Raw genomic sequence first — 26,557 nt, 5'->3', positions numbered from 1 at the left:
TAAGCATCATCTTTCCTAATAAATACACTAATACATGCCAATTAAAGTATATAATCATGTTCAATTATACACTTATTATTAAGTAAAATAACAGCACCGTAAAATACATAGTAATATTTTGCTGCACATGTGATGCTATCACTGACTGAAATTCCTATTTGAAAGACGTTTTCCACATAGTTGTGAAAATTCTCGTGTATAAACTCTATGAAAAGAAAATTTTCTCTGATTTATTGTTTTAATTTTTAAAAATATCTCATATTTGTTAATTATAATTTTAGTGTTTGCATCTCACTAATAACTCTCTCAATTAAATAAAAAATACACAATTTTGTCATTTTTTCGCTTCATATCCAACTTGCCTTTGTTTTGCTTTTTCCTTAAAATAAATAAATAAATATAAGAAGATAAGAGGAACAAATGACATTAATAAAAATAGTCTTTAAAATTTTGAGATTTTTATAATTCCTTTTTTACCTAGAGACCGAATAAAAGACCGAACAAAAAAACTTGAAATATTTATGTGCAACACTTTTATTTTTTATTTCATGAAAAATAGAAAATTCATAGACATGATTTACATAAGGCAATAATAATAGTTCTAATCTTGCTATTGAAGCACACAAGTGCAAGCCACACATTGCTTTTTTGAGCTCCTCATCGTCCATGCTTTCATATTTCGCTTGATCTTCTTGCCTTGTCTTCTTTTCCCTTCCCTCTAAATGGATTGGGCTTATTCTGGGTTTAGTATCAAAGAATAAGTTTAGAACATTTTATATATCTATATATATAGTATATCTTGAAGATGACAATGTTTTTCTAACATCATTCACTTAAAAATGGAGAAAATGACTTATAATAAGGAAATAAGGAAAGGTTGTGAGAATGTCAAATTAGCTATGTGGTTAGTTAAACTTAATAATATTTTCTAACACAGATATATGCTCATTCATAAGGAATGAAATAGATTATTTGGATGAATCATTTTTGTGGTTTCTTCCATACATACGTGAAAGTTTAACGCAAAATAATTTCAATAATCATATTGAGTTTTTGAAGGAGCTTCATAAATATTATAGACAAACATCTTTGAGTTTGCTTGGGATATTTGTATATCAATTTGAGCTTAAAAATTATCTTTGTGTAACTAAGATTCATTTCACTCTTAGAATAACAGATGATGTTATGAAAGAAGTATTTGAGTTACCATATTACTATATTTTAAGGGATAATATGGCCATGAGGCAATGCCGCATTTGCCACTTCGTGATTGGGTATTGCGTTGGAGTTTCATGTATCCAAACTCGCCCCATGTCTCTCCCCATGAATTCCTCACAATCCAATAGTCTTGTCCACCCTCAGTGTCATAACCTACTATTGCGACAGCATGATCTACTGCTGTTCCACAATATTCATTGAATATTCCCTGAAATGATTAATAAATTATAGATTAAAAATTTTAAAATTTAGAAAGAATATAATCTCAATATAATTATAAATTGTTAAACTTTATTTATTATACAACATACAATATATATCATTTGTTTAATATGAAGCGATTCAAATTTATTAATATTTTCATATCATAATGCATAATATTAGTTAATATATAAACCATAGCCTAAAAAGAGAATTTTGATATTTTGTTATCATATTTCATCTATACTCTAAATTTCAATACATATTATCTTATTGTAAGAGCATGGGACTAGGGTATGGAAGCATGATTCAACATTTTTGTCATTTTAATTTTTCAATAAATTTTTAATCTATTATAAATGGAAAATATAATATAATGTATTATTGATAACATAAGCTTATACAAAAAGAAACTTACATTTCCATATAATTGAAAATTTTGTCCGTAACCTTCCACAGCAGCAGCAACAGGTTGGTCAGCAACTGCTAACATAAGAGCATCCTCATTGTTGCGACGAACCATCCTATAGCCATCAATTGATACAATTTTTGTATTTTGCTAAAAAAAAAAAAACAGGAAAATAAGTGTATGCATTAATTAGAACATGATGACATTAATATGGCTCAAATTACTAATTATAAGTTTGATACTTGTACCTTGAATGTATCACAATAGCCATATTTAGACTTGTAAGGGTAATCTTGCTCAGTGTCAATCCCACCATTGTCTATGATGTATTGATAAGCATCATCCATGTAACTTGCTTGGCAACCTTTATTGAAACAATCTACTAGCTGTTGCTCCGATAAAGATACTAAAACACCTGTGACTATTTGATTTAGGGCTTCTACTGTTGTGAGGACTGCAAAAGCCCAACAACTAACTGGACAACAAACCATTATGTTAACTGAAGTTAAGTTTATTAATATATATATATACACATTTAGATTAATATTGTCTTTAAGAACAGTAATGGCCTATTTGGAAGTGTTTATTTTAAAAAATACTTTTTTTTAATCAAAACACAAATGTAAGAAAATACATATATATATATATATAATATCAATAATTTAAATAAAAAAAATCAAACAAACAACTTAAAATTGCAATGTTTTTAATTTTCATCTCTTTGGACCTAAAATTCAAGATAATTTTTGCAACAAATAATTAATTAATTAATTAGAATTACCAAGACGGCCTTCTCTTGTCCTAAAGCAATTGTAAGAAAAATAAAAAAATATATATATACAATGGAAAAATTACTAGAGCAATAAAATTTAAAAAAATGCGGCTCAAAACATCTGTTCTCAAATAAACCCTCCGAATAAATTTTGCAACAAATAATAGTTTTTTTATGAAATCATGAAAATACCATTCGCATTTTGTAAAACAAATGTTTGCAAAAAAATTAAAAATAAAAATAAGACAAAAATTACAATTCTGTCAATGATACTTACAACATCCTCCTTGGTTTCTAATAGGATTAATAGCACCCCAATCTCTCCAATCCATTGAAGCTGGTGCCACACTAATGGTATCATTGAAGGTACAGCTATCATTTTCCATCTCTTTCCACTTTCCGAGGTGGTAAAGTTCTCAAATAAGTGGCTCGATACTCTTCTACGGTAAGGTCAGCGAACACATTTAAAGCAAGACTATAAGTATGATTACCGGCATTGTGCTTGTCGATGTACCTAAGATTACCTTTGAAGATCTCATATCGTTTCTCTTTCTCTACCAAGTCATTGTAGGATTTGTTGTGTTTGACTAACCAACCCTCATAGAGGAGGCTAACTTCATACTCGGAACGAATTGGGATAGATAGAGAAAAGGAGGTGGTGGCGAAGAGGGACATGATGGACAGGAACAAGAGAAGGGAAGACATTGGAGAAGTTGAGGGCAAGAGCAACATGTGCATTGTTGTTCATTCATAGATAAGCATATATAAATGTTATAGATTTATAGGATACCCAAAAGTATCTTAAGAAGCATACAAAGTCTTGGTTTTAACTGTGTTAGAAAATTTTGATAAAAAAATAATTTTTTATTTAAATAATGATCATGGTCGAATTGATACCCCTTGTTTTTTTAGGGAAAGAGCTCTTAGAGCTATTTTATTAAATAAAATAAACAGTTTACAAAAGAGTCAAAAAAACAAACAAAACACTAAATAAAATACAGAATAAGACCTAACCACAAGAATAAATCTAAACTATAATCAAATTAACAAACAAAACCATTCAATCGAAATATCTTCATTAGCCATTAGGGAGCTCCCTGCCCGAATGAAACATGGACACTTCATGGTGATTAAGACCGTGAGAAGCTACAGAGGAGGGAGCCCTTTTCCAACTCATTGGAATGGAGTGCAATGAGGGGAGACCCATCTCAACAAGGAGCTCTTTGATGACTTGAATCTGCAGGTTCTGTCTCCAAGCTTCCAAAATTGATCCTTGGTGAATAGCCTCACTAATTCAGCATTAGGAGACAAGATGGTCTTGACATTGGTGCTTAATGTCCAGTTAGTCTAGTACCTGCAAAGCAAAACAGAGTGCTTTGGTTGTTGCTTCCTCGGCAGAGATCACAGGGCAACCGCAGCACTCGGCATACATAATTTTGGACCTGAAATCTGTTATTATCCAAGATCCGCCATGGAGATATCTGCATTATATGCATAAACTGTAAACATGATAGGGTTGTCAGTAATAGTGAAATTATTCAAGATAAAATTGCTCCTCCATTGAGGAGAAGAGGTAAAAATTACTCCCTAACATGTCTAGTTGCCCTGTTCAAAATCACATGAGAATCCACTTCTTCAAGTTTAGATATTTTGTTGCATTTTGCTTTCCAAATAAACCACAAAGTGGCTGCAATCACAGGCTGAGAATGAAAGTCATTACCCTATAGTTCTTCATTCAACCAATGACTAGAAGATATCCCATTAGATAAATTAATTGGCATTCTAACAGCCGAATATATGAGATTCCAAATCTGTTGAGATTTATGATAGTTAAGAAATAAATGCTCCACAGTCTTTGTAAACATATTGCTAAATGAACACAAAGTTTGAGGCCCCAAATTCAAATGATAAAGATACTCATTAGTTTTCACACCATTATGAAACAATAACCACAAGAAATGTTTAACACGAGGGGCTACTTTAAGCCTCCAAATCTTACCCCAGCCTTCCCAAGTGTTCACCTGATACCTTTCTATGATTAAAAAAAATAAACCATAGTAGAGAGTTTAGTACCTTTCAATTTGGAAAACCAGACCCAATAGTTGCCCTGTTCAGAGTCAATCCTGCTCTGGCTTAGCATGTTATCATTTAGAAAGGTACCAAAAATAAAATGCAGCCTAGAAATGTTCCAGTGAATGTCTACAAGCAATTTAGAAATTTGAAAGTTCTCATAGTTAGTTTCCATGTTTTAAAAAGTTGGTTTGAGCGCAATAGGAATCTCAAAGTACCAGGGATCATTGAGGAAGAATGTAATAACAGGATTGATAGAATTCAACCAGAGGTAAGGTCTAATAATTAGAACATTGTGATACAAACCTCTATAAAACGAGGGCATTTCGCAGGAATAGAGCCTTTCCAAATATCAAAAACCCCATATTTGTACTTCATGATAGATACCCACATAACATTTTTAGAGTTCAGCCTATTAAGAACATTCTTGGCCATAAGAGATATTTTTGATAAGCCCAGGTTTCGAATTGACAAGCCCCCCTCAGAACGATTGAGTGTTATTTCATCCCAACTTACTGAGTTGATGCCCTTTCGATTGCTATCCTTAGACCAAACGAGGGCCCTGGCAGCTTTGTTGATCCGATCAATAACAAAATTGGGAACAGGGTAAACTGAGAGGTAGTATAGAGGAGCTGTCAACACCGCAGAGTTAATAAGAAAAGTCTTCCCTGTTGGAGATATTCTAGATTTCTTCCAAAAGGCAATTGACTTCTCAATCTTGTCAATTAATGAAGAAAAACAAGAAAGTGCCAATCTCTTAGGAGAAATAAGAATACCCAGATATGTAATAGGAAAAGAACCAACCTTATACTCTAAAATTATGGATATTCTGGAGGAAAGATGTTTGTTGAAACGACTCGGAAGAATGATTTTTGATTTGGAGTTATTGATTCTTTGGCCAGTAAGATTACCATAAAGGCTAGATATGTAATAGGAAAAGAACCAACCTTATACTCTAAAATTATGCATTTTTTTTTATGTTTCTAGCAGAATTCCTAGAGGCCTCTGTTATGATAATAAGGTCATCAGCATACATCAAGTGGTTGAAGTTGTTACCAAGGCTAGAATTGAAGCCATGAATCATATTAATCCTCAAAGCATAGTTAAGCATAGTGGTAAGAGTTTGAGCTACTAAAATAAAAAGATAAGGGGATAAAGGATCGCCCTGCCTAATACCTGTTGAGGGAGTGAACCAGGATGTAGGAGCCTTATTAATCAGTACGGCATAGGAGACGTTACAAATGCAAGTTTTGATCCAGCTAATCAATCTACCTGGAAACCTCATTTTAGTTAGAGTAGCAAGAATTGCAGACCAACTCATAGTGTCATAAGCTTTAGCAATGTCTAACTAATTAATCAACATCCTACGGGGGTTGGAATCATTGTCAATCGAATGAGCCACTTCTTGAAGAGTAATTATATTATCGAAAGGAGTACGGCCATTCACAAACCCACATTGCTCTTTCCTGATTAGCTTAGGAAGAATGTTTCTCAAACGATTAGCAAGAATTTTCGAAATTATTTTTTAGCACGCATTGCATAAAGAAATAGGACGAAAATCAGCAGCAAACTTGGGATTAGGCTTTTTAGGAATCAGCGCAATAAAGGTTCTGAACTGGGCATAATAGAATGAGTGAAAAGATACCTGACCACTGAGAACAGAGCATCTCCAACCTCATTCCAGTAGAAATGGTAGAATTCTATATTAAAACCATCAGATCTAGGGCTCTTACCACTTGGAAGAGATTGGAGAGCATCATAGACTTCTTTCTTTGTGACTTCTTTGATTAGATCTTCACTTTCTCTAATGGATACTTGAGGAAGATCGTCAGGGAGATCATTAATAAGCTCTTGAATGTTTCTTCCCGTTGGATCATTCCACAAATCTGAAAAAAAAAACTAATAAAATGTCTGGGAAATACTTGAATGATCAGTATTAGTGGTGCCATTAGAATCCATAATACTAGAGATAGAGTTATAATGATTATGAAATCAAACAAAATTAAAGAAAAAAGAGGAGTTGTTGTCACCATTCTGAACCCATTGGAGTCTGGCTCGTTGAGCCCACTTAAAATTATTCATTCTGTCTTTGAAGAGCAGAAAGATTGTTATACATAATAGAGAGAGAGAGAGAGAGAGAGAGAGAGAGAGAGAGAGAGGGAAAAGTCATTAACATCACCTAAACCATCCTTTGCTTCAGCTTCTAAGATAGAGCTCTCCAGCTTCTCTATGTCATTAACATCACCTAAACCATCCTTTGCTTCAGCTTCTAGGATAGAGCTCTCCAGCTTTTCTATCTCTGACTCTATTGGATGCAAACCACTAGCCTTCCAATTTAGAAGCCGATGCCTAGTGCGGGAAATTAAATGAGAAACTGCCTGCATTGGGTTAGAGTGAGGGGAAAAATTCCAGGCTTCACTAACCACTTCATGACAGTCCATATACTCTAGCCAATAGTTATCAAAGTGAAAAGTTTTCTTTTTACCGAAAATTATGAGGGAAAATAGTAAATAGCATTGGGGAATGATCTGAGAGAAATCTCGGTAGATGATTAACGAAGCAAACTTCAAACTTTCTAGATCAAGACAGGTTGACCAGACATTTATCCAGTCGTGCTGATCGATAAGTTAAACCTTGTTGGTTTATTTCACCAAGTGTAGGGAGAACCTACATATTTAACATCCAACAAATTATTAGTTGCAATGAACTCAGAAAACACAAAAGCCTTTCTGCTGTAGTAATAGTGAGAACCACCACGATGCTTCTCTTGAGAAACAACCGTACTAAAATCTCCCAAAATTACCCAAGTAAGGTTCAAGGAAGTCATACCAGACAATTCATTCCAAAGAAGACGTTGCCCATGTATAGAATTCGAATTATAAATAGTTGAAATGATCCAATTTTTGGAGTGATCAGCGGTAATCACCAGATGAAGAGCAAACCTGGATCTTACCAAAGGGGTGACGTCCCCAATTTTGTGATTCCATATTGTAAGAATTCCACCAGAGTAACCTTTTGCTAAGATCGCTACCCATTTCCAAGGATACTTTAACTTGGAACAAAACCTTTGAAATCTATCATCATTGGTCCTAGTCTCTACTAAGCATATCATAATCGGTTTGTACTTCTTCATAGGATGGAAGACTCTGGAGGTGGTATCAAGGCTTGATACTCCCCTGCAATTCCGGCATATTATCTTGGTGAGTTCAGTAAACATGAGAAAACAAATAAGAGTGAAACTAAAATGAACCAAGATAACAAATAGCATGGAAGAAGAAATAGAAAGAGCTCAAGGTACTTCCTTCCATGACCACCCTCCCCTTATTATGGGAGGTCGACTATGTTTGAGTATTCTTCCTGGATAGGGCTTCCTTATGTTGGCTACATTGGTATTATACTAATGTCATCAAGTCGTTCGACTCCAAGTTGTTCATCTCCATAGGTTCCTCACCTTTTGATGAACCCCCAACATCATCTTCAGAGTCACTCATGACTTGGTCGGAGTCGCTGGAGGCTTGAGAAGAAGACAACAGAATTGATGACACTCTATCAACTACCATCTGGTGGACCTTTGATGGAACTCCTGGCTTGGGTCCCTCACCATAGTCTGAAGAAATTCAAAGAATTGGGGGGCGGGGGGGTTCCAAAGTCTCAAAGAGAATAGCATTTTTTTCCTTTGGACAAGGCAGAAGAGATGGGAATAGAAGACATGTCAGGAGGCTCTATTCCCTTGGGACTCTGCGAGAGCACAAGAGACAATGTCTCCTTAGAAGACGATGCGAGACTAGCATCCATCATCAAGCTATTCTTTGGCCCTGGTTCCAAAGGAGCAACAATGACAACCCTAACAGGGTTTGTAACTAGAGGCATGGGTAAAGGGGCGTTCTCGAGAGAAGGAGCCGTTTCCACATTGAATGCCCTAGTGACATGGGCTCTGACAGCAGCAGAGCCTCCTCTGCCTCTCAAAGAGCTGCCATCACGTGTCGCACATGCAGCTGAGGGCTTGGGGATCGAGACGTTGGGAAGACGATAGCCATGGTCACGTGAGCTCGCATGCACCGCGCGTGACCCCGAACTCGCAGGGCCACCGGCGCCTCCGCGACCTCCGCCGCAACCTCGTCTTCTCAACACCAACATCCACGGCCCATAGTCTATTTTAGAAGACTCCTCAGAAGCCTCGGTCTCTCCTAAGCTGTCCGCCAGCCTGAAATCCATCCCTGTCCCCCATGCCTTCACTCATGACGTTGCTATCACCCTTAACCGCCTACCATTGCCGATCACCCTAATCATTGCAATAGGGGTGGAAAGGGGTACTCCGGACCATCTGAGCTCCGGCGGTTGCAGTTATTGGACCCATGACCGACAAGCCCACATTTATAGTAGAAGGTGGGTCGACACTCATAGAGAACAACAACAAAGACATGACATTCTTCATCACCGATCCAGAATCGCTGTTTCAGCGGCTTAGCGAGATCTATTTCAATGCAAATTCGGGCGTATTTGGACCTGGACAAAGAAGAGGTGAAATCATTAATCTTAAGCAAGCGACCAAGTAAAGAGGATATGGGTTTTAAGGGACTCCCCGTCCTAGAACTTGACAGGGAGATTGTGCAGCTAAACCCATATGGCTGCCGTGGACAGCTTCGTGAAAGCATGTTCAAAGAACGGCTGCCACGGGGCTAGCTTCAAGACAATGCCATTCATTGCCCAAGGATCGTCAAACAACAGGCGTTGCATGGCTTCCATAGTTTCACACTGAATCAGCAAGTAGCCATTTGGCAAATCGGATATTTGAAAGGAACCTAGTTCATTCCACTTGGAGCTAAGGATCTCTTTGACTTGCTCAAATGGAGGAGATTTCCCGAAGAACTTTCGGTAGAGCGACGTCTGGAAGTGCAGCCTTGCCGTAGATACAGTGTCCCGGTCCAACCGGACAAACTTGAAAGTATTTGCTTTTGGTTTGTTGAGCACTGGGTCTTCCACCAGTAGAGACGATGAGGGTTTTCGCTGTGCCGCAGCAGCAACATACACCTAGGTCTTACTCATGAGGGAAGGGGGAGGAGGTTGACCCCCGGTTACCATCACAAGGGGGCAAGCCAATAGGAAAGAGGAGAGACTCTCGAGTTTTGGAGTGGATGAAGAAGAGCAGAGAAGCCAACTAGCTAAGGTGAATGTAAATTGAAATAGAAGAATAATGGCTATGTTTGGTTGCAGAATTATCCGGGTTATCTTAGAGATCAACCTATACAATTTAAAATAATGACAGATTTTCATTTATTTTATTTTTTTTGAAACAAGAGCAATTAGTCAAGACGGGTTCGTAGGAATTGATCACGCAGCCCGTATGCCCTTATCCAATGATAAGGTTTTGGACTACAAATCTATACTCACACTAATTCATGAGTGAGAGAAGCATCAAGGAATGATGTGAGAAAGTGTGCTATACTATAGCACAAATTGATGAAAGAAAAAAGCTCAAGGAGAAGAAGAGAAGAGGCTAGAGTTTGAGGTTTTGCAAGAGAATCAGAGAGCATTTTGTGCTGGATTCCACCTACACTTCAGGGAGTTCATCCTTGCAAGTAGTTCTCCAAATCCACTGGTTTGATCTCACTTTAATCTCTTCTTGAAGTTATAATATCCATCTTTGTGAAGATGATGAATGTGTGTTTATTGTGAGTTTCTCCCATTGAATGTCCATACCTTTATATTTGTAAACCTCTATTTAGCTAGAGAAAAACCTTTGTGGGGTTTTTCACCACTAGATTGAAGGGGGGTTTTTCAAGCTAAATCACAAGTTTTGCTTATTGTTGTTTGATGCTTTTATTGTACTGAATGGAGCCTAAATTTGTACTAAAAAATGGGAAGATTTGAAGATCCTGAATATTCATAAAAAAGAGTGGTTCCTACAGTGACCGTGTTTCATCCCATGCAGATTGTAGCTTTCTGAAGTTTCTACAAGTGCTACACTAACAGTGAGTATCGGGTGAAACAGAGAGTTACACGGGCATGTTTATGCCAGGTTAAAGACTGTGTATATTTTGCATTAAGGATATATCTCGTAGTATGCTACATTACTAGTTCTACAGTATCTCTGAAACTGAAGAAAGCAAAAAGTTACACGGGCTAGCAGAAGTCTTGTTGAAGCCCGTGTTCACTACTATAATGCCCCCATGTTCACTGCTACACTATTTTTTTGAGAGAACCGCTATATTGGTGACTTTGATCGTCATGTTTCTCCCCAACATGTTCTAATTAATTGATTATGATTGGAATCATTAGATATAAAAATAAGTATTGCTATGTATGTCATGAGCTTACATTCAACCAAAGACGCCAAAATTAGCCCATTAACTTTTTCTTGTTATATATAGACAATTAAATAAATATACTCATTAATTAGTTTTAAGAATTTATTAATATTAATAAATGTATCATTAATTAAAAAATAAAATTTAAAATTTAAAATATTTAATTTGATTGTTATTGATTAAATTAAAATTTAATTAATTTATAGATTTCTGTTAGTATTTTTATCAAGCTTTTACATATAAGGTAAAGGGACATTTCATCTCAGTTTTTGTAACTTTTCAAATTAAATAGGTTTAACTATACTAGTGGTCTCTAAACCATGGTTGTATAGTGTACTTTCGTCTTGTATTTAAAAAAAATACACCACTCACTGTACTATATATAAAAAGTTAATTTTTTCTTTATATAGCTTATGTAGCTCTCCAATAATAATATATAGGTATAATACCCGAATTGGTCCCTCTACTTTTCTCTCTTTCCTTTTGGTCCCTCTACTCAGAAATGCGCCCCACTAATCCCTCTACTCTTGAAAATGACCCCAATTTAGTCTCTTTGCCCTTAATCTCTTTTCCCATCTAATCACTATACTCTTGAAACAACAACCAATAATTGGCCTGATTTAGAGTAGAAAGGACTAAGTAGAAATATTTTCAAGAGTAGAGGGACTACTTGGGAGCATTTCTGAGTAGAGGGACCAAAAGGGAAGAGAGAGGAAAGTAGAGGGACCAGTAGAGGGACCAATTTGGTCCCTCTACTTTCCTCTCTCTTCCCTTTTGGTCCATCTACTCAGAAATGTGCCCCACTAATCTCTCTACTCTTGAAAATGACTCAATTTAGTCCATCTGCCCTTAATCTCTTTCCATCTAGTCCTCTACTCTTGAAAAATACAGGTAATAATTGACCTATTTTAGAGTAGAAGGGACTAAGTAGAACCATTTTTCAAGAGTAGAGGGACTACTTGGGAGCATTTTTGAGTAGAGGGCCCAAAAGGGAAGAGAGAGAAAAGTAGAGGAACCAATTCGGGTATTATACAATATATGTCTATGTAATTAGAGAAATTCTTCATATCATCTCTCCAACTTTTTCATTTGATCAAAAAATCCCTGAACTATTTCATATCTCTAAAAAGTCCTTTATTTTTCTAATATCATCTGACAGCTTATTTTTCAGTAACTTTGTTAGAAATGCCCCTCAGTGATTTTAAACCGAAATACAAAATAGTAAACAAGAAATAATATATTATACATTAAAAACAAATATTAAACACAAACGTAGGAGTGAGCAAAACTGGGTAACTGATCCAGTTTTTAAACCTGGATCGGGTACCTGGTTTTTCAGATCGGTAAAAACTTGACCAGTGTCCGACTCGGTTTAAACTAGGTATATAAAATCAGGTATCGGGTTTAAACCGAATCGGATATCAGAATTCAAATTTAAGTTTTATCTACTCCATGGACAACATTACATAAAAAAACAAATATGAAAAACTTATGACTTAGAATTAAACTCTTATATTATTCTCCACACAACAAAAACATAACAAAAATAATACAGAGTTTTATTAATCTTAGGCATTAAAAAAAACAAAACAAAACAAAAAAAACAAATATCTTTAGAAGAATCAAGCACCTCATCAATAATAATCATTAGTTGCTAGAGAGAGAAGAGATTTGAATGGAGGCTAGAGAAAAGAGGCGGGGTAATCTCCATTGGGGACTAGGAGACAGAGATTTGGAATTTTTCTTTTTACATTTAACCCCTGTGGAATTTAAATTTATTAATATATATATATATATAACTATATAAGTTATTTTCATATATTTTTATATAAATTTATTAATATAAATATAACCTCTTTAAGTTATTTGATTATGTATTTGGATATTTTTTTTTTTTATTTTTAGCTCTGGTAAAATTTAAATTTATTAATATATATATATATATATATATAACTCTTAAAGGGTTTAGATGAGGGATTTGGATTTTTTAAAATTTTTTTACTTTTTAGACCATATAAAATTTAAAATTATTATATATATAATATAATAAAAATTAAAAACTGGATCGAATTAGGATACCTGATTTTTAATTTTCTCCCAACCTAAGTTCGACCAACCCTTTTTTTTTCAGATCGGGTACCTAAAAAAATCAGGTCAAAATATCGGATACCAGATATGATCATCAGATCCGGATTTTTATGCTCACCCCTACACAAAAGTTACATTTTAAATAAAAAATTATGTAGTTACATGTAAACACATAATGTTAAATAAAACTATACTTAATAAACGGGAAGTATATTTCGTAAGCAGAGCAAAATTAGATTTTTAAATAAAAAAACTAATTCAGAAATTGGAAAATAAGTATAAAAATTAATAAATAATTTTCCCATATAATTACCACATGACCGCGGTATAAGCCATACAAACCAAAATGAATTATAGTGTATTTAAAGCACTGGTTAGTTATAGAAAAATTCTCTTTTTGAGTCCATAAGGACTAAAGTGCACTATATGCTACATTACTTTGCATAGATTGTGATTATTATTTTTTTCATAATTTAAATATTTAATTAATAAAAATAGTTTTTAAAATAAATATAGATAAATCATATTCTTCGATCGTTATTGTGAGAGGAAGTTAAATCACCAACCTCAATTGGGAGTAACATAGGATACTAATCTCTTATTATGTATGTGTCAATCAATTAAAAATGTTCAATACAATTAATATTTTTAAAATTAATCAATGCATAGTTTAAATTAAAAATTACATTCTTGTAAGGAAAAGCTTTGTACAGTAAACTTGGGAGTTCTTTTGGAATCTTGGTGAAAAGTTTTTCTAAAAAGGAATTATTTATGTTGCATGATTGTCATCTATTTTCTTCAATGCATGTCTGTGGCCTTCATCGAATAATTAAATAATTGCATTGTTATCTCCAGAAATGATATAAAGGCCGGATTAATAACGGAGAGGTACAGAGCTCATAATGGGCATGCTTTTAATATTGTCACTTTATTTCTGAACTCATCTATTTTGTTTGAATTTGTAATAGATCTAATTAGACAGTTTTGTTTGCTACCATTAGTTTATTGCTTAACTTTTGTATAAGTATTTTTTAATTAACAAGAGGTTATAAATGCAGCCCCTATCAGTGCTAATCATACAACAATGTCACAAAGAAAAATCTGGCAAGGAATTCTATAAAGTGATTGTAATATTATAATGTAATTCTTTAGTATTTAAAATTGAAGTTTCGGTGGGTTGAGTGCATTATTGCCCCAGTATGATAGCATTCGGTGCCCTTCAGGGAAAGAGGGAATTATAACATTTTAACTCTTGACAATACTTTTCGCTTAAATTTCATTTTGGTGACCTCTGAACAAAAAAAAAACGAAAAACAAAAAGCAAGAAAAAAACATTTTAACTCCTGATAATGCTGTAAGCTTAAATTTCATTTTGGTCTATATCGCTTAAATAATGCTCATGTGGCAACAGGATTATATATGATAAGTAATTGATTGTATCATTCCTATATTTTAAATAAATGTACTTAACCTTCTTTTTTTTTTACATATATTCTATAAATGTGATAGTTTGATATTTTTATGTTGATAAACAAATTATAGCCCTTTGGACAAAAAGAACAAAATGAGATAAATTTCACAACTCCAGTAAAATGCAAAAGCAGAGTATGCCCATGCAAAGGCGTGTTACCACGTGTTACCAAGTGTGATACTAAGGACTTTCACTCATTGTTGTTTTCTATTGTAATTGTGTGTATTAGTGTATTTTAATTAGTATGTAGAGTTCTCTTTTGTAGAATGGTTGTTTTTGTATATTTCTGCATAATACATGGCCAGAAATCTATATGAGTATATGCAAGGCCATGTAGATGACTGTGTGAACCATTTTTAAGCACCTAGGAGATACACCAACACTTAGAAATGGTAACTTGTAGAATATGGATAGGGTATGTTAAAACCTTTATGTGTACATATAATCCCTATCTTTATACCAGTACCTAGTACCCGTACCCTGTACACTATACCCATACCCGTATTTGTAGGGTACTAAAAAATTATACACTTATCTTTACCCGCAGGGTACCCACTTATCCCTTGTTCAAATTACCGAATTAAATTAAAATAATAATAATAAAACATCATTAAAAGAATGGTGTCAGCTTAAATCAATTTTTTGTATTTTTACCCTCAATATGTAATTTTGGTGTTTCATTTTACCTTTTGTTTGTTTGCCTTCTATATCTTTAAAACACTTAAGCACTTCACATCATATAATGGTCCTTCAAATATAGAATATCTAGTACACGACCTCCTCATCAAGGTCACCTTTGTCAAACAACGGCGGGCCTACATCGATTGTGTCTTCTTCCTCCTCATCAAGGTCATCTTTGTCAAATACAGGCGGAATACTGCCTCAATGAGGACCTCATTGACCCAGTATGGACACTGTTATAAGAGAAGAATGGGATTTTGCTTAGTTCATACTGCCTCAATGACCCCCTCATTAACCCAGTATGGACCCTCTTAATGACCCAGTATGGACCCGGTATGGAAGGCTTTTGGGGGAGTTTTTGAGTCTCATTTTATGCCTCATACGACCTCCATTTTGAGGGTATTCTTGGGGGTATAAGAGACAATTTGGAGGACTTTTGGAAACTTTTTGGGCAGCCAACACTTGGGAGGAAGAAGGAGAAGAATGAAGACATCTTTAGAGATCTTGGCTTGAGGCTTGGAGGTGATCAAGAGCTTGAACTTCAAGGGGAGAGCTTCATCATCAAGGGAAGAGGAGCATTCGGCATTCATTAGGCTAGAGAAAGCGTCATTCAGCTGGTATTGTTCTTCTTCATCATCATTCGGACTAGGGAGTGCCAGTTATGCATTTGCTTTGTGTTTTGCTTGAGTTTGTTATACTTGTTTATTTGATGGCACACTAGACCCCCAAGGCCACCGGATATAGGTTAACCTTGGGGGGTTCATCATGTATTTTGGATGCTAAACTCTTATTTGAAATGCATTGGCTTGATTTATATTTGGCTCGTTGTTCTTCATGTTTAGAACTATTAAATGGAGAGATCCTTAGTTCTTTGTTGAGTTGTACATGTAGATGTGACCTACTCGCATGTACTAGATCCTTGATGAGCTAGAAGGGGTATATTTGTATCGACATGCCGAGAAATTGGATGTTGGTAGCCCCTCCAAACTATAAGGGTAGACTTAGGTTAAGTGTATCCTTATTTTGGGATTTCCTTGTGCTTAATGTGATCGTCGGAATGTGATTAGGGAGAGATCCTTATTGACATTTGTATGGGATTAGGGTTCAATCGCCGAGAAATTGGGATTGGACTAATCTTGAGATCCATCGGTCTAAATAATCCTTGCTATGTTATTTTTATGCATCCATATTGCATGATAACCCCTCATGGGGATCCTCATCCCTAGGCCTATTTATCTCATTGTTGCTCTTGTGACCTCTTTTCTTGCCTTGAAATTGTTATACTTGTAATTTATTTACATTCTTGCATATACGAGAGTAGTACACCATGCTTAAGTTGTGAGGTTAGAAAGTAAGTGATGGAGGAGTAATAGGAGCTCCTTAGCCCCGTGGAATATGACCCATGTGTCACTCACAGGGTATTACTTGGCGACCCCGTACACTTGCGGGAGAGCATACCAATGCCCGTAAACCGGCTGAAGAATGCGCAGTTAATATAGGAGTTTTAATGTAGCAGTTTGCTACAGTAACCACTATAGCATTTTACTGTAATACTTCAAAGAATGTTTGGTGAAATCCTGAGGCTCTTACGGGTTCCTTTATGCTCGTGAACCAAACCATGAAGCTTTCCCAAAAAAAACCTTTAAAAGTGATTTTTAGGGCAAAGAGAGCGATCATCTTCATCTTGCCGCTGCCCCATCTTTCTCACCGGTGATTTCTGGTGATCTATTATGCAAAGCTTCACCAAGAGGGAGGCAAACATTGGAGGAGGAGATTGGGAGAAGATCCAAGGCATCAAAGCATCGTTCTATTAGAGTCTCTTCAAACCTTTCAAGATCTTCACCATCCAAGGGGATGTAAAGCTAGAGGAAGTAGTTCTTGTTTCTTTTCTTGTTTATTTGTTCCTTGGAGTTTTATGAGTGTTCCCTCTTCCATGAGTAACTAAATTATTTGTGGTTTGGACTTGATGAACTCCAGGATTCCTTGTTTGTAAATTGGATGATCATCTTGTTGATATATTGTTAGATGATGTATTTCTTTTATAGAATCTTGTAGTTTTGGTTCTTGCTATGTTCTCTTTGATGTTTTGGATTGCATGTGAACTATGTGGTTCAAATTTTAGGTCATACTTGGATGCACGAGATGCGCCCTTGTATTAGACTCACATAGCTTCCAAGGGATACATTTACCAATACACCGAGGGTATTAGGGTCCTTCAACTATTAGGAATGACCCTAGGTATTGAGTTTCAATCCTATTAGATATATCCTAACACTTAATGCAATCATGGGAGGATTTGGTCAGAAGAGATTTTGAGTCAATACTTGTATGGGATTAGGGGTAATCACCGAGGGATTCGGGATTACCTACTTTAGGAATCTCTTGGTCCAACCACCATCTCTACATTTCATCTTAAGTTTCAGGACCTAATGACATCCCTAGGAGGGTTCATTGTCCAAATCACCCCTTCCTGTGTTTCATTCTCCCTTGAATTCCAATTGTACATAGTAGTAGTCTGGATTTCATTCTAGTTAGTTCTTTCTCTTTTTGTAATTACTATTTATCTTTCAAAGTGTTAGGCTAGGAAATAGACAAAAGAGAAGTAATAGTAGCTCCTTGGCCCCATTGAATACGACCCATGTGTCGTACACAGGGTATTACTTGAACCCCCTTCGAGTTCCCGACGGAGAATTCTTTCAATAACTCACACCACATATGGTTGTATAAAACTTAGGGAACACATAGATAGAGTACACTAATCGGAGGAAAAAGGGGACATTCCACTAACTCATGACTTACCCTCTCAACACTCCTTAATCTTGAGATTCTAACCCTAATGAAGACCTCTCTCTCACCAAGGTGAACAAATCATGCAAACTAAACAATCATAAGATCATTAAGGTAAACAAGAGTTAGGAATACAATATTAAAACTCAACTTAACTCAAATTAAGATGAAAACACAATGTAAATCAATACAAAGAATAAAATCCTCATGTTCATATGCCCAAATACCCGCTAGTATTTAGCTATCCATAGAGCCAATAACAAAACAAATAATTAAAGAATAGAAATTTGTAAATTCCATGGAAATAAACCCCCTTGAATTCATGATGATGGCCTTGACTGGTAGCTTTAGCATCTTGATGGATTCCTCTTTGAAACTAGGTCGCCAATGGCTTCCTTAATGCTATGACGAAAGGCAATCGATCAAAGTTGGTGAAGAAGCATTCCCAAAGCCACAAAAACCTCCTCGCCAAACCCTAGCCGTTTTACCTCTCAAAAGCCGTGGACATATTTAAATAGAATAGGGCAAATTAGCATTTTAAACTTAAAAACTCGTGTCTATCACATGCCTCCACCCGTTTGGGTGGGTTTTCCACCTAGTCATACACAGTATTTTCTTGAATCATGCTCCAGAAATTCTCCTTCTCTTGAGGCTACATGGATGGGCACACGCTTTTGTGGTAGGTCATAAGGCTTCTTGTCGATTACATATCATTGGGAAGGCTCTTGAAATCTTCATACAAGTCAAGACATGGGAATGTAGTTACCTTTGTGCCCTTCCAACTTATAATCTAGCTTGAATTCTTTTGGAAGTTGGCACACACACCTATGTGTAGGAACTCCACTTGTGTCTTGATGCTTGTGTTGTACAAAAGACTCCCAAATTGTGCCTTCATGACCTATCTTTTTCTTCATTTTTCTCTTTAAAAGCCTTCACATCCTTATTTGGACAAAGAAACACCAAATACAATATATGAGACATAAAACACATGATAAAAATGATGCTCAATGCATGTAAAACATATAAAGGAATATGTTCACTCAAGCACTTATCACATACACAAGTACTTATCAGATTTCTTCTAAAATCTACTCCCTACAATTACAAAGATAGAAATCACTTACTAATTTACTTAGGAGGATTGAGGGAGGAGAACTCTCTACTCCAAAGTACCCCATTATTAGGCTTACTAACATTCCCTTCCAATTGCGGAATGTCAATACTAGGTGGTTATTATTACTCATCACAAAGCACATCAAACAGGAAAACTTGGGCTTTTGTTACAATAACAATCAAGCAATACAAACACGCAATTATATTCAAATAACATGGATTATAATTAAGAAGCAAATATATCAACAAGATCCACAACCAATATCAAATAGAGTAAAACCCAGGAGTTTAACTATTCCCATAAATCTACAAAATTAGCCCTCCATTAATGGATGACAAGTGACAAACGTGTGATGTGTGTGAGTTAAATATGCAAATAATATCAAAGTAAGTTTGTGAATACCGCTAGTGTATAGATCATTAAGTAATACCTGGTGGGTGAGCACAAGGGTCGTATTTTCCTAGGAACAGTGAAAGGCTCCTATTACTTTCTTTTCACTTAATCAATAGCCTAAAATTTTACATTCTTTCTTCAGTTTACATCTACAATTTATTACACAATACTATTAGAGAATTTTTAAGCACAATTAGAAGAAGCTTAGGTGGTTGTATGATAGTTATCTTGATTAATATTTATTATAGGCGTTGAATACAACAATCGTATTCTAAAATTAGTCCGGGGGAATTTGAAGGCTTACTAGTCCCAATCTCTTCGCAACTAAGTCTAAATCACTAGGAACTTAAGGTGAAATATCTTATTACCCCAGGCTCCTATGTTTACCTTAAGTACGAGAATTCCTCCAAAAGGGACAAATCAAACCTAAGCCTAAGGGGCAATCAATTCCTAATCCAAAAACCTAGTTATGCCTAATTTCTTAGCGCATGCATAGATCTATCATGGCATGTGTATTCTTAATGTAAGGGCATATCTTCCTCATCCCACCAACAAGAATATAAATTAAGGAACATGTAATGAATGACATAAACTAGAAAGATTTATTGAATCAAACAATCAAGATTCATAAATAATAATTGAGGGACCTAGACATACAATTCTTCTCCAATTACGTATCGATCATAAAATAAAGAATTAAATCAAGAGAGAGCCATAAGACAAACGAATAAATATACTTTTAAAAAAAATCCTAAACTAACTTCCTCCAACAAGTCTCCAAAGATTGAAAGGTGAGAGGATCCCAACATTGACAAGATGGCACTGAATCTCTTAGCACTCCCTCCTCTAACGATGATTGATAAGTGTCTAAATGTATATTTTTTATTATATGTATTTTATATATTTAGCATGTATTTTGTTAAGAATTGATGCCCGATTTATGTTTAATGATGTGTTTAATGATGATTTATTTGCTTTGTAGGCCACAGAGAAGCCATGGAGAACACGAGGACATGATTAGGGCAAGAAACCAATGTTGTGTATCACTGTAGAAATTTCACTATAGCAGCTTCAATAGTACTTGAAGAGTTTTTTATATTGAAACTTGTGCCTAACTCATGCAGCCTCCATACGGGTCTTTATCAAACCTGTATGCTCCCAGTATTGACCCCGGTATACAGTGATTTCTAATCATTTGGGCTTTGCACGGTCTTCATATGGCCTCCATACTGTCTGTATAACTTAAAAGAGGGGGGTATAAAAGAAGTCTTCTAGGGTTGGAAAAGGAGTTCTTGGCTACCATTGAAGAAAAGTGATAAGTTCTTGTGTATTAGTAACACAAAGTTTTTTTCTTACATTGAGCATTACGTTTCTTAGATTTTATCGCTTATACATGTTTATTTGTGTTCTTTTGTGCATGTAGGGTTGTGGTGACAATTATGGAAGAAAGGAGCCAAAAGTAGATCGTGGATGCACTTTGTTGATGGAATCTTGGAGTGAACAAACGCGGAGACAAAAGTTGTGCTCAAAGACATGTGATTGTGTTTTTTACATTGATATCATTCGCACTACTATTGATTCATCTTCACCATAGTTAAATAGCAATTCTTGTGTTTTTTATCACTAGTCCCTGTGGATACGACTACCCACTCACCAAGGTACTTTTATTACTTTGACAAACCCGTGCACTTGCTGTATACACACAAAGGGGTGTGTTAAGTTTTTGTCACCGTTGCCGGGGAATAGGCATTTTATAAACACTTTGCACTTTGCTATTTTAGCTATTTATCACTTATTCTATTTCACTCTTTCTTATTCTTCCATTATTCTGATTGGTTTTCTTGTCTTTGGTTACAGCTCCAGGTTATGACCCAAGGGAACCCTTTGACATTGGTTGAAAGAAATCCAGACATTGAACGAAGAATTCATAGATGGAGAAAAGAACATGTGCAAGAACAGTCTAATCAAAGTGAGATAGAACGTGAAGGGTCTGATAATATGGCAAAACATAATGAGCAACAGAGGACACTCTCAGATTATACCAGACCCGCAGTTCTTGGCATACAGTTTAGTATTGTGCGGCCACCAATTATAACTCAGAATTTTTAGCTCAAGCCAAGCTTCATCCAGATGTCACAGTAGTCAGCACAATTTAATGGTTTGGCCGATGAGGATCCAAACAATCACATAAAGAACTTCTTAGAGGTGTGCGACATGCTCAAGATTAATTGTGTTACGGGTGATGCTATCAAGTTGAGGGCCTTCCCATTTTCCTTGAAAGGTAGAGCAAAGCAATGGCTACATTCATTACCTAGAGCATCAATAACTACATGGGAGGAGATGGTAGAAGCTTTTCTTACACGATATTTTCCTCCCTGAAAATCCGTGAAGATTAGGAATGAAATATCCTCTTTTGTTCAAATGGAATTGGAGTCTCTTTTTGAGACATGGGATAGGTTTAAGGAGCTCCTACGGAAATGTCCTCAATATGGGTTGCCCGAGTGGATGATTATTCAGACTTTCTATAGTCGGTTGAACCTAAACACGAAGCAGTTACTTGATGCTACATCAGGAGGTACCTTAGGGGGTAAGACCCCTGAAGAAGCCCGACATCTCATTAAAGAAATGGCTATGGACAGTTATCAGTGGAATACAAGGGATAGAAAGAAGGTAGACGGACTTCATGAGATTGATGCAGTTACCTCATTGGCGGCCCTAGGTTGAGTGATTAAGCAAGAAGTTAGACACTCTAACTTCTCCTAGAGTGGTGGCTATGACGGATTGCACTGGGTGTGGGGGGGACATGCTCCATCTGATTGCCCGATTTCTATTGGTAGTAAATCCTCGGTGGAACAAGTGGATTTTGTGGGTAATGCAATGAGAAGCCAAGGGAATCCATATAGCAACACCTATAATCCGAGGGTGGAGAAACCACCCGAGCCTTTCTTGGAGTAATCAAGGGCAATAGAAGAATATGGCACCACCCGGTTTCCAACAACAACAAGGCCCGAACATGGAGAATCGAGTTTCACGGTTGGAAAACTGGATGACCGACCTAGAGAAGGCCTTGACCAAGTTCATTCAATCATCGGATACAAGATTTTAATCGGTTGAGGCCACACTTTGCAACTACAATGCATCATTGCACAACTTGGAGAACCAAGTGGGCCAAATTGAGAAGTCACTCTCGGAAAGACCTCAAGGAAGTTTGCCTAACAACACGGAGACAAACCCAAAAGAACATGTGAAGGCGATCACTTTGAGATATGGTCATGAAGTTGAGGGTAGGCTCCCGAGTGAGAAGACCAATGTTGAAGCACCCGAGGTCGTGGAGGTTGAGGAGAGAGCCAACAAAGAGAAAAAGATGGAACCCCCACCCTACAAGCCAAGAATCTCTTATCCTTCCAGATTTGAAGAATGACCAAAATGATGAGCAATATAAGAAGTTCTTGAGTCTATTCAAGCAGTTGCACATCAATATCCCGTTTGTGGATGCGTTGTCTCAAATGCCTCGCTATGCAAATTTTTGAAGGACCTCTTAACCAACAAGAGGAAGTTAGAGGAGAGTGCATCTGTAATTCTAGATGCTTCATGTTTGGCAATGTTGCAAAAGAATATACTGAACAAGAAGAAAGATCCCAGAAGCTTTATCATTCCATGCAACATTGCCAATTTGGGTGAAGAAAAGGCATTGGAGGATTCAGGGGCTAGCATCAGCGTCATTCCTTACACATTCTTCCAAAATCTAGGCTTGGGAGAGCCTAGGCTCACTAATATAGCACTTCAATTAGCGGACCTAACGGTTAGACATCCAAGGAGCATCATTGAAGATGTAGTTGTAAAAATTGACAAGTACATATTTCCTGTTTATTTTGTAGTGTTGGATGTTGATGAGGATGTCGATGTTTTGTTGATACTTGGAAGGCCGTTCTTGCACACTTCCAAGGCTCTTATTAACATGGACAGTGGGGAGTTGACTTTACGAGTTGGTGATGACAAGTTGACATATCGCCTCACTGAAACCATAAGACATGCTTTTGATTTTGATGATACTCTTTACTTTATTGACACTACTGATGAGTTAATTGATGAATACGTACAGAAAATGATGTGTCCAGACCCATATGAAGGGGTGCTAGATCAAGAAGTGGAGAACAAAGAAGTCTTATCACTTGGTCTAGAGGACAAGATGCAACCTACCCCGGGGATCATGAAGAGGATGATCCAAAGATGAAGTGAGCAAGGGGACGCCACAAGAAGTGCCCCAAGGCTAATGGGGATGTGCAAGCATGGAGTAAGGGTGACGAACCCTTGTGTGGTAAAAAGCTCGATAACTCTCCCTCTACCTTGAAAAGATTATGTTCATCACGCTTTCAAGTTGTGGGTAAGAGGGAAACCTTCATTTATGAGCTCCGTGAGGTAAGAAGAGGTATGTCAAACTTAGTGACATTAAACAAGCGCTTCTTGGAAAGCAATCCTAGTTTTTACTGTTTTTCCAGGGCTTAGTTTAGTATTTGCATGAATAAGGATTAGAGTGTTGGTGTCTTAATTTTTACATGCTATTGTTGTGTTTTTGTCTTGGATCATTGGTGTTTTCGTGTGCTTAATTATGATTGGCTAAGTTTCTTGGTCATTTGAGCGTGCTTTCCATGATTCTTTGGTCAGTTGTTCATAGTATAAGCAGGCTCTGTATGTGTATAAATGTGCAGAAATTTTTTGTAGAGTCTGTGATTTTTTCTAAGTTATCTAGAGAAGACACACGGCCATGTGGAATTTAGACAAGGGTGTGTGTTTTCGTTCAGAGCTCATCCCGAGAGGACACAGAGATGTGTGTCTGCCCCTGTGAACGACCTTGTGATGGTCACACACCCGTGGGTAATTTTTGCATGGGCGTGTGTTTCTCTGCAGAGTCCCAGACTCCATCCTGAGAAGACATAGGACGTGTGAATGCCCCTGTGGATGACCCTGTGAACTACACACGGGCATCGATAATTTCCACACACCTGTGTGAATCTCTGTAGAGAGTTCTCCTCCATCTCGAGAAGACACAGGGGCGTGTCAGTGCCCTTGTTAGCACCCCTCTGAAGATCCACACCCCCGTATGGAATTTCCACAGGGGTGTGTGGAACACTTAGTCGAATTCTCGGTTGGACAGAGAAGCCATAGGGGCGTGTGGGTGCCCTTGTGGGTTGGGCACACGGGCGTGGGAAATTTTCCACACGCCCATGTGGATGCATTAAGAGGCAATATGTCCTGAGAGCACACAGGGGCGTGTGAGTGCCCCTGTGAAGCTATCCTGAGAGAACTCAAAAGGCCACGATTTTTAGTTATAAATCTCTTGTGCCTTTTCATCTTTTTACTCCCAAACACTTAGTGAACGCATCTATTCACTCAATACACTTCTCATAATCCCGTCGATTTAGAGGTTTTACATTTGAGTTTTTCCAGCGTTTTCAAGGTTTTCATTCCTATCTCATCGGCTAAACCCTCTTTCTCTTTCACTTTGCCAAATCTTAATTTATTTGGTCTAAATCTGGTGAATGTTGCTTTATTTACATATTAAATGGTTGGTTCACGCTATAGAATGAGTTTAGAAATGAATTTTAGATGTATTTTTTTCGATTTGTGCATAGTGGCCATGCTGCTTTCACATCCTGTGGATCCACACGAACGTGTGGAATTTCCACACGGCCGTGTGGATTTTTGGAGTATTGAAATCTTTAGCTTATTTAACTAATTTCATTTTCAATTCTTGCAGATATGGCTTCCAGATCAAAAAAGCAGGCCGGCAAGCTACCACACGAGCCATCCCCTGAGCCGGAGAGTATGGGGTTTGCTATTCCCGAGCACTAAGTCCAATTTGAGCAGTTATCGAGGCTAAAGTTTGGGCAGTCCCAGTTTCCAGACATGAGTGCATTGAGAGAGATACAACAGGGAGATGATTTGGCTGATGAGATTGAGAAGCTTTTGTCAGTAGGTAATTGGCAGTGGTTATTGTTGATCAGGGAGCTAGCTATCCGTATTTTGACACTAGAGGTACTGGCATTGTTCAAGTATGATAAGGTATCCTAGTTTTGACAGTATCGACGCCATATAGTTCAGAGCATTCGGACATCACTATAGTAAGAGCGTCATAAAGTTTTTGATCTGGCTAGGACTGTACGATAAGGCTTTTACCGACACTGAAGAGTACGATCGACTACCGATTGATTATCCAGGTAGCTTGACTCCTCAGAGAGCATACAACATGTTATGTGGTCAGGGACAGTATGAGTCGGGGCTGTCCAAGGCCACGTGCCTTTCCTAACCTGCATATCGTTACCTTCACGCTATTTGGGGTAGGTCGGTGAACGGCTATGGTGATAGCACCGAAGTCCTGAGCTGGCAGGAGCTATTATACCAGTATTCGATGGTGCGGCGTCAGCTGATTCACTTGGGGGAATATATTGGCCGAGTATCTGCATCACCAGGGTCAATATGTCAGAGAGTGGGGGTGATTTTCTCAAGCCCGTACATTACCAGACACATCATGGGCATGGGTTTGTTGGACGCTATTCGTGGGGCTGAGAAGACAATCATTCCCTCCCCTCTCGGCATAGACATGATGAGACTAATGGGTATCGTGCACAGACACAGGCTTGGAGTGTATATCTTGGCTACGCCCGCTCCTGAGATAGCCGAGGGAGGTGATGATGCTACCAAGGGGCTTCAACCTGTTCCCAAGCCACAGGATGAGCAGATGGAGATAGAGGCACCACCTACAGCACAGGAGCCACCTCTAGTGCATATATTTTCTCCCACTCGAGCCCATGATCGCTTTGAGAGGATCAAGAGTGCTATGGGAGTGTTATAGGTAGACTTGGCAGAGGTTTTTGCTACATAGGTCGTGAACCACACAGAGGTTATGGTGTGTCTCGACATCTTACAACAAATCCTCGAGCGAGAGCCGACATCTCCCTTTGTGATGAGATCGAGGACTCCTCCGGCATCACCAGCACCAGTATCTTCACCAGCACCACCTACTTTAGTAGCAGGAGTAGAGCAG

At 37.1% G+C, this 26,557-nt stretch overlaps 1 non-coding gene and 1 pseudogene across 1 annotated transcript; both read right to left on the bottom strand.

Annotated features, from left to right (window-relative positions):
* Positions 1–577: 577 nt before the first annotated feature.
* On the bottom strand, positions 578–3,320 carry LOC120269223 (annotated as a pseudogene).
* An 18,580-nt stretch (positions 3,321–21,900) lies between these two features.
* Positions 21,901–22,007, bottom strand: LOC120269685. Its single transcript, XR_005539327.1, has one exon. It is a non-coding gene; the product is annotated as a small nucleolar RNA R71 (small nucleolar RNA).
* Between the last annotated feature and the right edge of the window lie 4,550 nt (positions 22,008–26,557).

This window comes from Dioscorea cayenensis, chromosome 9, assembly GCF_009730915.1.
Source record: "Dioscorea cayenensis subsp. rotundata cultivar TDr96_F1 chromosome 9, TDr96_F1_v2_PseudoChromosome.rev07_lg8_w22 25.fasta, whole genome shotgun sequence".
In the NCBI taxonomy this organism is placed as follows: domain Eukaryota; kingdom Viridiplantae; phylum Streptophyta; class Magnoliopsida; order Dioscoreales; family Dioscoreaceae; genus Dioscorea; species Dioscorea cayenensis.
Note: the sequence above shows the minus strand (reverse complement) of the source record. Positions and strands in the feature narration are given on the sequence as shown.